Consider the following 12,479-nt stretch of genomic DNA (forward strand, 5'->3'; position numbering starts at 1 on the left):
TGGGGGAGGGGGGTCTTGGGTTAGGGGTGGTTGCTTAGGGGGACTACAGACTTTGTGAGAGTAACAAAGAATTGTTGGTACTGGAAAGAAGATGCTCACAGACGGGAAAATGGAAAGCACTGAAGAGAGATGGGGCAGCTAAGAGTGACTGCTAAGGCAGGGGACTTAAAAGTACTGATAGTAACAGTTATAGATCTGACTTTTGGCTGACCTTAGGGTGGTGAACACAGATCCTCAGGGCAGCTAGGAGAGTGAAAGCAACAGATACAAAGAAAAAGAACAAAAACTAACAAACTCCATTAGAACAGATAAACAGCTCCCATCAAAGGCATGAGAGGGACCCCATGGATGAGATTCTATCCAGGGACTCTGGAGGGCACTTTATATGGTTCCTGGGGGCCTGCCCCATGTAGAATCCCTGTACTAGCTAGTTTTTTTGGTCAACTTGGCAGAAGATTAAGTCCTTTGAAATGTGGGAATCTCAATGAAGAAAATGCTTCCATAAAAATGGGGCCTTAATCAAGCCTGTAAGTTATTTTCTTAATTGGTAATTGGTGAGGGAGGGTCCAGCTCATTGTGGGTGTGGCCACCTTTCGTTTGATGGTTCTGGGTTCATAGGAAAGCAAGCTGAGCAAGCCATAGGGAGCAAGCCAGTAAGCAGCACTCCTCCATGGCCTCTGCATCAGCTCCTGTCTCCAGGTTCCTGCCCTGCTTGAGCTCCTGCCCTCATAGTTCTATGGATCTGTGAGTGAAATAAACCCTTTCCTCCCCAAGCTGCCTTTAGTCACAGTGTTTCATCACGGCAATGGAAAGCCTAACTAAGACACTCCCTCTCCTCCCTGATTGGTCCTGCATGGCTTAGCAGTTGCAATCTGTTGGGGAGGGCGGCAACCCTGGGATCAGGAACCCTTCTTTAAGGGGCTCCTCCCCATTACCCAGATTGGCCCAAATTCTGCTGACACCTCTGTAGGATCTCTATTAACCCTCCACCTGCCTAAAAATGTTTGATTACTTTAGTTGCTCCTGCCCCCGCCTCCGTGTATCCGAATGTGTGCTGCACTATTCGTGGAGTTCAGAGGACAGCTTGAGGCAAGCAATTCTATCCTCCATCTTGTAGGACCTAGGATTCGAACCCAGGCCATCAGGCTTGACCTTTATCTGTTGAGCCATATCAGCAGTCCATCCTCTAGCTTCTTAATGGCGAAAGGCTTTTTAATCAGCTCCTGTGTTGTAAATTGTAAAGATGAGAGTTCGTGTATGTGACCACACCAGAACAAAAGCATCTTCTGAATACGAGGAAGACCTCACTGCATCAAACACTTCCTAGCTTCCTCATTAAATTTTGGAGCCTTGTTCAAAAGGCAAAGGCTCAGAACAACTGGCTCTTTAGGAAAAAAAAAAACCACTTAAAAGGCCCTCACAAATTTGGCAAACCATCCCAGACTCCTAATGTGCCTCAGAGTCACACATTTAAAAAGTCACAGCTGCTCACAACTGTCCCTAATCACAGTTCTGAAGCTGGGCTTCAAGTGATTTGTTTCCATTATCCCTCTCTGTCTCGAGGTGGATTCTAGAAGGGCCCAGAGAACCAATGGCAAATTTCAGCATAAAGTTTTCACTGCTAGAAGTATGTACGGTGAAGCATTCTCACTTACCTGAACCACCTGGGTCAGGTACTAATGGGAAACCGGAGCAGGGGTTGACACATTGAGAGATTCGCTTTTGTACTTCACCTAAGCCAAATTCATAGACGACAGGGGTTTGCAACACCATTCACCATCCTCATTAGACAACTTCCATTTAATCTGTAGCACGCCTCCAGCACAAACCTGCAAAGGCACAGTGTGGGGCTTTGAATATCCATCAGTGGCATTGGGGACAGGCACAAAGTCATAGCTCTTTGATGCCCACAGACAAGGAGAAGCTGTTTCAGTTATTTAGGTTGAGAAGCTGGAATTTGGATCTACAGAGGCAAGTCAGAGCAAAGGTGCCCCGGGTTTGGAGAATTCTGATGAAATACCAGCAGGTCTCTAAAAATTCCCATAATCCTATAAGTGTAGTCCTGCAAAGCTATGCTTACCCACAATATGTTGTGCCTAACTTCTTTAACAGTATACAAGATGAGGACAGAAGAGTTTATGGACAGCATGGTGGCTGGAAACCTCTAGAAGACACACCCCTGGGCACATCTGTGAGGGATTAGCTAGATTAATTTAGCCTCTGGGTGTACCCGTAAGGGATTTCTCCAATTATGTTAATTGAGGTGGGAAAACCCACCCTGATTGTGGGCGGCACCATTCCCTAGGCTGGGATCCTGTCCTGGGAGAGTGCAGAATGTAAGTGGAGCATCAGCATGCATTGCTCTCATATTCCTGTAGGTGCAATGTGGCCAGATGCTTCACGAGTTTGCTGTGGTGGCTTTCCTGCTGTGATGGACTGTACCCAAGGAATGTGAGTCAAAAAAAACTCCTTCATTGGGCTCCTTTTATCAGGATCTTTACTAACTTCAACAGGAGAAATAACTTTTCCAGTTTCTGCATCTTGTTTATTTTATTTAAAAAGCTATTCTTTGTGAATCTTTTTTGTGTATTTGATGAAATATGATCATATTCTACCTCTGTATCCCTGTGATGTTCCCAACACACTCTACTCAACTCTCTCTCTCTCTTTTTAAAATAAAAACACGCTGAATCCAATTAGCTTTGTTTTTATTATTAAGACTATTCTTGTTTCATCTCTGTTGTGATAAAACAACTGGATAAAAATATAGAGAAAAGGATTTATTCCAGCTCACAATTCTGGGTAATAGGCAATCTTTATGGGGAAGTCAAGGCATAGACTTCAAATATCACAACCCCAGTCACAGGTAGAGAACGATGAGTGCACACTTCCTCACTTGCTTACTTGTGCTCATCTGGAATTCTCCACTCTTACACAGTTCAGTATATCCTGCCTAGAGAATGGTGCCACCCACAGTGGGTTAAGTATCCCTAGATCTATAAACTTAAGCAAGACAATCTCCCATAAACATGGCCAACCCAGTGTTGACAGTCTCTTATTAAGATCCTAGGTAATACTGGGTTGTCTCAGGTTAAAAATTAAAGCTAACTATCACAAAGACAGTACATAATTTTTACATAAATATAAAAAGTGAAAATTATCCATGACCAACATCTGTTTAGCCAAAGGAGCATCTCTAAGACATTCTAGCAAATGGCACTTGTCCTGTCTAACAATATCTCTTGGTCCTGAAAACATGTATATATATATGTATATATATATGTATATATATGTATATATATACACATATATGTATATACACACATATATATATTTGATGATTATATATAATCATCAAATATCAGGCATTTGAGTTTCTATTTACAGCCCCATCACCCTTGCAAATGATGACTTAAACTATGAATTAGAAAATAAAGATACATCTTTTACAGGATACTTTGCTACAACTTGCAAGAAAGTTACCATGATAAAAAGGCTGTGACTAAATAATCCTTTCTGGAATTGTAGAGTACACAGCCTGCTCACCTGGCCTAGCACTCCTTTGCCTGACCTTAAGGCCTGGACTTGTCCACAGGAATTTATTTTCCAAAGCCCTGAGCTCTTCATTTCTCATAGACGTCCCTGTGCAGGTAGAAGCTGTCTATGCCATCTCAGATGCTAAACTGAATTTGTTCTGATGTTTTGAGTTCACACAGCACCATTTCACAACAAAGATTTCCAGGACGTGGGAAATATTATTCTATTCAGGGCACAGGTTCCTGCTGTGTTAGTAACTTTCCTTCAACCCCATCTCCTTTTTACCCATCATGGGGGTTTCTTTCTTCAAATTTCTATCCTGCTGTTCAAGGAATCATTTGTTGTAAGTTCTGTAAAGGATCCTTTCCCCCAACCCCCACAACACATTTACCATAGAGATGCACAGGATTTACCCCGCAGACAGAGTCCCTCCAATACAGAAGCCAATAGCATGGGTCATCATGTTAGAGTACTTGGTCCTTGTGCATCTTGGGAGGAGTCAGGAGTCACCCCAGAGAAACCATGATAGAGGTCATGGAATACTTCTTGTTAGTGATTCATTATGTGGCTCTGTTGACTTTGACAATCTTTCCCACTCCCTGTACAGTACAACAATTATCTATCTACCCATAATGATGAACCCAAGTTCACGCCAAGCAAAGATCACAACCTAGTTTTGAAGTGTGCAAAGAACCTTTCTCATCTACAACACTTCAGAGATCAATAAAGGAACAGATGTGAAGATTTATATTTTCTTTGTGTGTATATGTGTGTATGTGTGTGATAAGTCACAGTACACACATGGAGTTTAGAAGAATTGTTTTTTTTTTTAACTTTTATCACGCAGGTACTGGGGGTTGAACTCAGGTTGTTGAAAGGAAGTATTTACCTCCTGAGATATCTCACTGTGTCTGGTTTTCAAATTTCTTTGACACCCAAGAAGGGGAAACGTTGAGCATGTCTTTGTGTGGATCTTGTCTTTCCTATGCAGAAGCCCTGAATACTTGTCAATAGAGAAAAAAAAATTAATCTACTCCAGAAACTGAGAATAAAGAATTTCGACTTGCAAAGACCTTTCTCAGAAGAAAATAAAACGAACATAAATTTTAGAATAATGCGTTAGTGAGGAATGCATGGGAGAATGGTGTGTCAGAGGGGACTTTGAACTCACAGAACAGAGGGCCCAGAGGTAAGGGCTAAGGGTGTTTATAGAATGTTTACCTAGCACACAAGAGTTCTGTGTTCAGTCCACAGTATTGCATAAACCAGGCATGGTAGTGCATGCCTACACACCATCACTAGAGAGGAAGACACAGATGTTCAAGGTCATCCTTGGCTATATTAAGAGTTGGAGGCTAGTCTGAGGTAGAAGAGACCCAGCTTTATAAATAAATGCAAAAGTACAAGAACAAAGTTTCTGAAGTGGGCCATTGGAGTTTAGAGGAAAACAAATCATTTTAACACACAGAGAAGTGATATAAAAGAAGAAAATAATAGGTTATTAAGAAAGAAATGTCTGAGGATGGAATGATGAGTGCTTTCTGGCTTGTAGAAGGCCCAGGTTAAGTTCCCAGTACCCACAATAGGTGACCTACTACTGCCTGTAACTCCGACTCCCTGGGATTTTACTCCCTCTTCTGGCCTCCATGGGTATTGCACCCACATGTACACATACATATGTGTGCGCGCACGTGCGCGCGCGCGCGCACACACACACACACACACACACACATAATTAAAAAAATCTTTTAAAAATGGCTTTCTATGTGGTAATCTGGCAAATTAAAATTTCTCATCCACTCTAGAAGAACTTAGAATGCTGGGCTTTGTAACAGCGTACTTTCTCTCTGATATCACGGAACCAGGTGAGAGAGACATGAAGATGTGGAAATGTGCGGGTGTCGCAAAGTGAAGCAGGAGCCTGAGAAGTCCGAGGAAGAGCATGACGAGATGAGGTGATATTCTATTTGACCAAACCACCTATAAAGTAGAACATTACTATACTTTCCATATTGACGATCTTTTTAATCCTGCATTAACAACCAGAAGCAATCTCCTTAAAATCAGGAGCAAGACAGACGCATTCCCAACTGCCCTCTCTATGCTCTGTGCTTGCCAACAGCCATGTTTGTGGATATGGGTTGTCCACGGTGTAAAAGAAATGAGAGATTTGCTTCAGGAAGTATCCTGGTAGGTCACACATTCCAACTGGTGTCAATCATTTCTGTTTCAAGGAACAACAGAAGGAATCGTGAGACCACCACCTGAACATGCGTATATTTAGCAATAACCATGTACCACAGAGCATTCGGCAATTCAACGCAACAAGCCATCCTCTCAAGCTCAGAAGAGATTTTTCTACCAACGCATTGGCCCCAACTGGCATATCACAGTTATTCTAAGGCAAGAACTACAATGCCAATTCTTTACGTTTCTCAAAACAATGCCCATCTTTTTCATTACACCTTAGCCCCAGGAAAACAAACACAAATCCTGAAGTCAGGGAAAAAGTCGTCTTAATAGCTTACTCGTGACCAACAGAGTGAAGGCAGGATGATAAGTTTAGTGGAGCGATGTCTCTGGAGAACTTTCCTTAGAGTAGAACCATAGACCACTCCCATGACCGCTTAGGGGTGAAGCATGGGGACTTGGAACAGGGCTGAGTGTGCCTCCAGCTCAACTCTGCTTCTCACTTTTCATGTAGCGAGTGCTCCCCACCCCCCAATTTCCTTATCCAACCTCTGCCCCAAGGGCTTTGTGGAGTATTACTGGGACTTTGGATTTTATTTCCAGTGAGACAGCAATCCAGTAGAGAGGTTTGAGCAGAGACAGGATAGGATTTGGTTTTATGTTTCAGAAGGATTACCGGGGCTGCTCTGTGAATAAATGAGGGGAGATGACAAGACAGGAGTCAGGTTAATCAGGGTGGCCTCAGTGCCAAGTGGAAGAGATAGAGGGCTAAGGTCACCTGGGCTAAAGGGAGACAGGGAACACAACCCTGAGGCAGTCCCTCAAATGATATGGAGTGGCGATTAGCACCGTTCTAGAACTTGTAAGAAATGAAGGTTCTCTCATCCCAGAGGAACTGAGCCAGAGCCTCCAGGGAAGGTCCTACACACTTGTCTTCTATAAGTGATGGTGCTCACCCAAATCTGAGACTCTCAGTGCTAAATTATTGGCCCTACACTAGCGGTCAAGCAGCGACGTTAATGACAGTTCAGAAGATGAAGGGGAGGATGGATTGGAAAGATTAAGCCTTAAACTGTGCATCCGCTAACTTTGAGCTGACTGCTGGAGATTTAAAGCATGTCTCGCATGCCATTCAATAAAGGACTTTAAGATGCATACGCAGAAGTAGGCGGTGGGTAAATTACATTTAAAGCTCACAGACCGGAGAAGGTCACACGAGAGTGGCAGGAGGCAACAGGCTACCGATGTGAGAGATGGGGTGAGCCCCCTTGAGTTGGCGCATTACCATGGGGCAAGGTGAGCCTCAGTATGGGAAGCTAGGAAGCTGGTGCCTCACTGGGACACTGTCCCGAGGGAGGAATCTGCTTTCTGACTCCCAAGGTTAAATTATCTGACCATTATAACTTCAGAAAGGTAGGTGGCTGCAGTGACATTACTGTAAATGTCAGGACTTCCCCTAAGTGTTCCTCCCTTCCTTGTTAAATTGAACTTTGATGGAACTCTTTCTAGTTGTGTGCCTGTGTAGGGGGCGGGGACAACTAGAGAGTGTCTCTCAGTTGTATTTGCAATGAGTGTGTGGATAAGCCATCTTCAGGTTGAGAAGTCACATCTGTGCTGTGGGGATACTAAACACCAAGTTGTTTGGGCATTTCTGCACCTTTTTATTATTTATTTATTTATTTATTTATTTATTTATTTATTTACGTGTGCGTGTGTGTGTGTGTGTGTGTGTGTGTGTGTGTGTGTGTGTGTGCTCATATACATGTGTATGTGTTCATGTGGAAGCCAGAGGTCAACCTTATGTGCCCTCCCTTAGGAGCTTTCACTTTCTTTGTTTCTTTCTTTCTTTGTTCCTTTCTTTGTTTCCTTGTTTGTTTGTTTGTTTGTTTGTTTGTTTCTTTCTTTCTTTCTTTCGACAGCATCTCTCATTGGCCTTGTGTTAACTCATTAGACTAGATAATGTGTCTGGTCAAAACGTCTCCACTTCTTTGGTTCTGGGGTTTTAAGCATATGACATCATGCCTGGCTTTTTAGGCAAGTCCTAGGGATTGAACTCAGGTCCTCGTGCTTGTGAAGCAAGCCCTTTAGTGACCAAGCCATCTCTGCAGCCCTTGTGCCTGTCTTGGTGAGCTGCAAAATATCAAGGTAGCACGTACTCGCCCCTCTATAAGAACCTGAAATGCAATTGAGATACACAAGAGTGGGAAAGATTTGTACAATAAGCTAGAAGCATGGCCTACAAAGTTGCGGATTTTCCTGCATCTTCATTGAGGAGCTTCTACTTAGCCTGGCTCAGTATTTATTCATTTCAAAACTATGACATTTTCAAGGTTAATTCAGACCCAATCCAGCTTGGGTGACTCCATATGAAATCTCCTCCCTGTCCCCCGCCCCAAATTCAACCTTTATCAGTAGTTCTTGGCTTCTGGTTGCTCTTTGGTTTTGAGAGCAAAACCAAAAACATGGACTCTGAAACTTATTTTATTCAAAATAAATGTCTGGGAGAAACGGAGAGATGGCTTAGGGATTAAAAACATGTGCTGCTCTCGCAAAGGACCTGAGTTCCTTCCAAGCACCCACAGGACTGCTCACAACCATCCATGCAGTTCCAAGGAGTCTAATGACCTCTTCTGCAGGCACACACAAACACACCCATGCACATAAAATAAAAAAGTTAAAATAAATGTTTAATTTCCAGTATGTAGAAAAATATAGCATCATGACACACAGAAGCACAAACTTGCATTGAATTTTCTTCAAATAACAAACGTTGGGTTCTCTCTGCAGACCAAGTTTTGCTGTGTGTACCACGATGCATTTTAGGTTAACCTTATGAATGGATTGTGAGAAAGGAGTGCTCTCAGCACTTTCTTGAGGTTTTTTTTTAGGGAGGCAATTTTTTAAACTTTGTATTTGATCAATTGACCTTTGTGTTTTTAAATTGGGTTAAGGATGATATATGGCCATAAATGAATAGGAAGTGTCTGAGCCTGTTCTCCTTGGAGCAGAGAGTGAAAAATCAAACCATTCTGGATTTGCAAGGCTTATTTCTGACACAAATCTGTAAAGGATCCCAAGGGGCAGCTACCAGCCAAATTGCATGAGCTCAAAAATCAATAAAAATTTGAACCTCAGTTCAAATCTCACACGCATCTGTCTATGAGAGAAACTGCTGGTACCTGTACAGATACATACTTTACAACAATCAGACTCACACGCACGCGTGCGTGCACACACATACACACACACACACACACACACACACACACACACACACACACACACACACAATCCAAGAACTGTTTCCTTAAGATGGATCTTTGATCTGTGGGCAGCTGAGCCTATGAGAAACTTACGAGGGTATTGCAACTTCTGGCTGTGACCCACAGGATTAATTCAGGTGAGGCACCGTTTTCCCTCGAAGGGCATTTCAACGCGATCTCAGAGAATTTCTACAGCTCCCCATCACCCATCAATAACCACCTGATATCACTCTTACTGCAGTGAAGGAGGATTCTGATGATTCTCTTCGGTCTCCGAGGCATTTCTCCTGTGGTCTGTGTCGTATTTCCATATGAAAAGGTCCTTGATGCGTTGAGATAGGAGAAGCATTTGGCCTGTTGGTGACGGACCCTGCTGGGAAACAGAAGTCAAGAGCTGCATCAAACAGAGTTGTTGCAGAAGCTCTGGCAGTTCGCACTTTGGAGAAGTTGATTTGATGTTTTAGGGACTTGGGGGTGCAGAGAGAGGGGAAGGAATGCATTGTGGCTGCTCCATTGCATCTTTAAAGCACAAAAGCTTATGTGCGCGTATCTTACTAGGGCTAAGAAGTGGGAGAAGCAGTTATGAGCATGCACTGTTCTTGGAGAAGGCGCCCTCTCCTGTTCTCTGAAGGCATTGCACTCACATGATGCACATACCCATACACAGATTCTGATACACACGTAAGTAAAAATTATTTAAAAGGTATCTTTAAAAAATATTTAAGTTGAGTGTCTTAGCTGGGCTTTCAGTTGTGGTGACGAAACAGCACAACGAAATGCAACTTGAGGAAGAAAGGCTTTATTTGGCTTATGTGTCCATAGTCACATTCCTGAGGCAAGCCAAGGAAGGAACTCAAATAGGGCAGGGACCTGGAGGGAGGAGCTGATACAGAGGGCATAGAGGGATGCCGCTTACTGGCTTGTACCTTATGGCTGTTCAGCCTGCTTTCTTATAGCACCTAAGACCACCAGCTCAGGGGTAGCACCACGTACAATGGGCTGAGCCCTCCCCCGTCAATTAAGAAAAAAAATGCTCTAAAAAAAAAACCCCCTATAAGTTTGTCAGCCTATGGCTTGAGCTTACAAAGGCATTTTCTCAGCTGAGGGTCCCTCTTCTCAGATGACTATAGCTTGTGCCAAATCGACATAAAACTACCTAGTGCACTGGGTGTGATGGCGGACACATTTACTCCCAGGATTCAAAGGCAAAAGGTAGGTTGATTTTGAGGCCAGTTTTCTCTGTGATAAATCACTTCGAACAAAAGCAACTTAGGGAAGTACACTTATTTGGCTTACACTTCTAGGTCATGGTTAAGTAAGGCAAAGCAGGAACCATTCAGTAGCATTATTTGAGCACTCCTGGCATGCTCATTCCCAACTGCCTTTCTTATACAGTACAGGACCAAGTGCCTAGGGGATGATTCTGCCCAAATGGGCTGGGCCCTGCCGCATCAGTTAGTAATTAAGACAACCCTCATAGCCATGCCCACAGAGCAACCTGGTGAAGACAATTACTCAACTGAAACTAGTTTTTATCAGGTGCTTCTGAGCTACGTCAAATCAATGGTTAATGTTCATTAGCACATGTTCCCAAAATTTTGCTTGAGAAAGACTATCTGAAGACAAAGAAGTACAGGTCCCAAACGATCTCAGCTGAGGCTATTTTTATAAGTGTTCCCTACTCTATTGCTCCTCTTATCACCGCAAAAATGTAATACCTGATTATGGGGATTTGACCTCTTATCAGCAACCATATTACAGGACATGAAATGGGGGAAATGTCCTAATGTAATGAAGATGGATCTCTATGGGCGAGGCAGCACTTTCAGAGAAGAATTACACAAAGGGAGTCCCCACAAATTACCAAGAATGAAAAGTAATGTATCTGAAAAGCCGCTTGATGAATCCGAGAGTGATTTTAAGAAACAGCGGCATCCAAGGAACACAGGCAGACTGTGAAACAAAAGCTCCCATTTAATGTGAGTGAAAACTCATTATTTTCATAAATGTGACTTTAAATAAGTGGCACAGTAAAAAACACAGTCATTTTACACATCCATTATTTTGAATTAAGGACACTCCAAAACTGTCAGGTGAAACAAGAACATTATGACCTCCTCTGAGTTGAAGAAGAAAAAGATTAAGAGGAAGAAGAAGAAGGAGAAGGGGAAGGGGAAGAAGAGGAAAAAGAGGAAGAAGAGAAAGGAGAGAAAGAAAAGAGGGCAGAGAGATGGGTCCATTAGTCAAATGTTTGCTATGCACATCTACAATCGACCCTAGGTTTGATCTCCTAGAGGCTACATTGAAAATCTAAGTGGAGATGCACATGTCTATAGACCCAGCACAAGGGGGAAGCAATGGGAGTAAGAACCTTGGTCCTTTCTGGCACGCCAATAGAGCTAATCGGCAGACTCCAGACTCAGTAAAGTGGTGAGCTATGAAGAAGATACCCAGTGCTGATCTCTGATTCTTACAGTCTCAAGTGCACACAGAGGAACCCATACACATGCACACACACACACACACACACACACACACACACACACACACACACACACAGAGAGAGAGAGAGAGAGAGAGAGAGAGAGAAACACACCCAAATGACGACGACGACGACGACGACGACGACGACGACGACGACGATAATGAGATGATGTTGTTGATGGTGATGATGATGATGACTTTTTCCTATGTCAAATAATAGTAACCTGTGCTTTACTGGGGCAGGGGGTCCAATCAAGCTCAGACTCAATCCTCCATAAACCTCACTAAAATAACTCTTAATCGCATACACGACCTCCATTGAGTATTCACAACTACTGTTCTCTGTCCAACCCACAAAGAGAGCCATTGCTACTAAGAGGTCCATTGGGTCTTTATTTCTCTAAGAGAGCTCTGGAGCCCTACAATACTTGTCATAATGAACTCGTGTGCTTCTCTCCTGTGGACATGCATGTGTCAATTTTCAGACTGAGCTAGAAAGAAACCGTTCCTCACAACATGCATGTGAAGGAAGTTTAGGGAATCTCATTTCACACAAGACTTTTTCCTATATCTCTAAGACTGTACACAGTTAACTTGGAACGAAACTTAAAAGCAACTCAGAAACACTAGTCTTATCATTTGGGAGTTGGAACTAGCTAGTCTCCTGTGCACATATTGACATGCTCTGGAGTGCCGACCAACCTAGGACTGTGGTTACAAGCTGTTCGAATGTGAGAGACAAATGGCTCAGAGCTGAGTCTCTTTAGGGCAAGAACCTCTGTCACCATTGCTAGGTAATCTGCATCTGTGATGTTAAATGTTGCAGAAAAATTCCGTGACAGTGCAGCCTCCCTGACTGGGCCAGGACAGCTCTATGGAGCCCGTAGAGAACCAGAGTCATCCCTACAAGGAACAGATTGTTCAGTGCTGATGTTTCAACTTGAGCTTGGTGCTCAGTTTTCAGTCCTCTGCCTGCCTTTGGAAAGAAGGACTCTGTAAAGAGAG

General features: G+C 43.2%; 1 long non-coding RNA gene across 1 annotated transcript in view; it reads left to right on the forward strand.

The window, feature by feature from the left end:
* The window catches only part of LOC120095947 (uncharacterized), a 35,312-nt gene extending 32,616 nt beyond the window's left edge, over positions 1–2,696 (forward strand). Inside the window, exon 3 of the long non-coding RNA XR_010056514.1 lies at positions 2,379–2,696. This is a non-coding gene — a long non-coding RNA (uncharacterized LOC120095947). The remainder of the gene's footprint in view (positions 1–2,378) is intronic.
* Positions 2,697–12,479: the final 9,783 nt, after the last annotated feature.

Source organism: Rattus norvegicus, chromosome 12 (assembly GCF_036323735.1).
Source record: "Rattus norvegicus strain BN/NHsdMcwi chromosome 12, GRCr8, whole genome shotgun sequence".
In the NCBI taxonomy this organism is placed as follows: domain Eukaryota; kingdom Metazoa; phylum Chordata; class Mammalia; order Rodentia; family Muridae; genus Rattus; species Rattus norvegicus.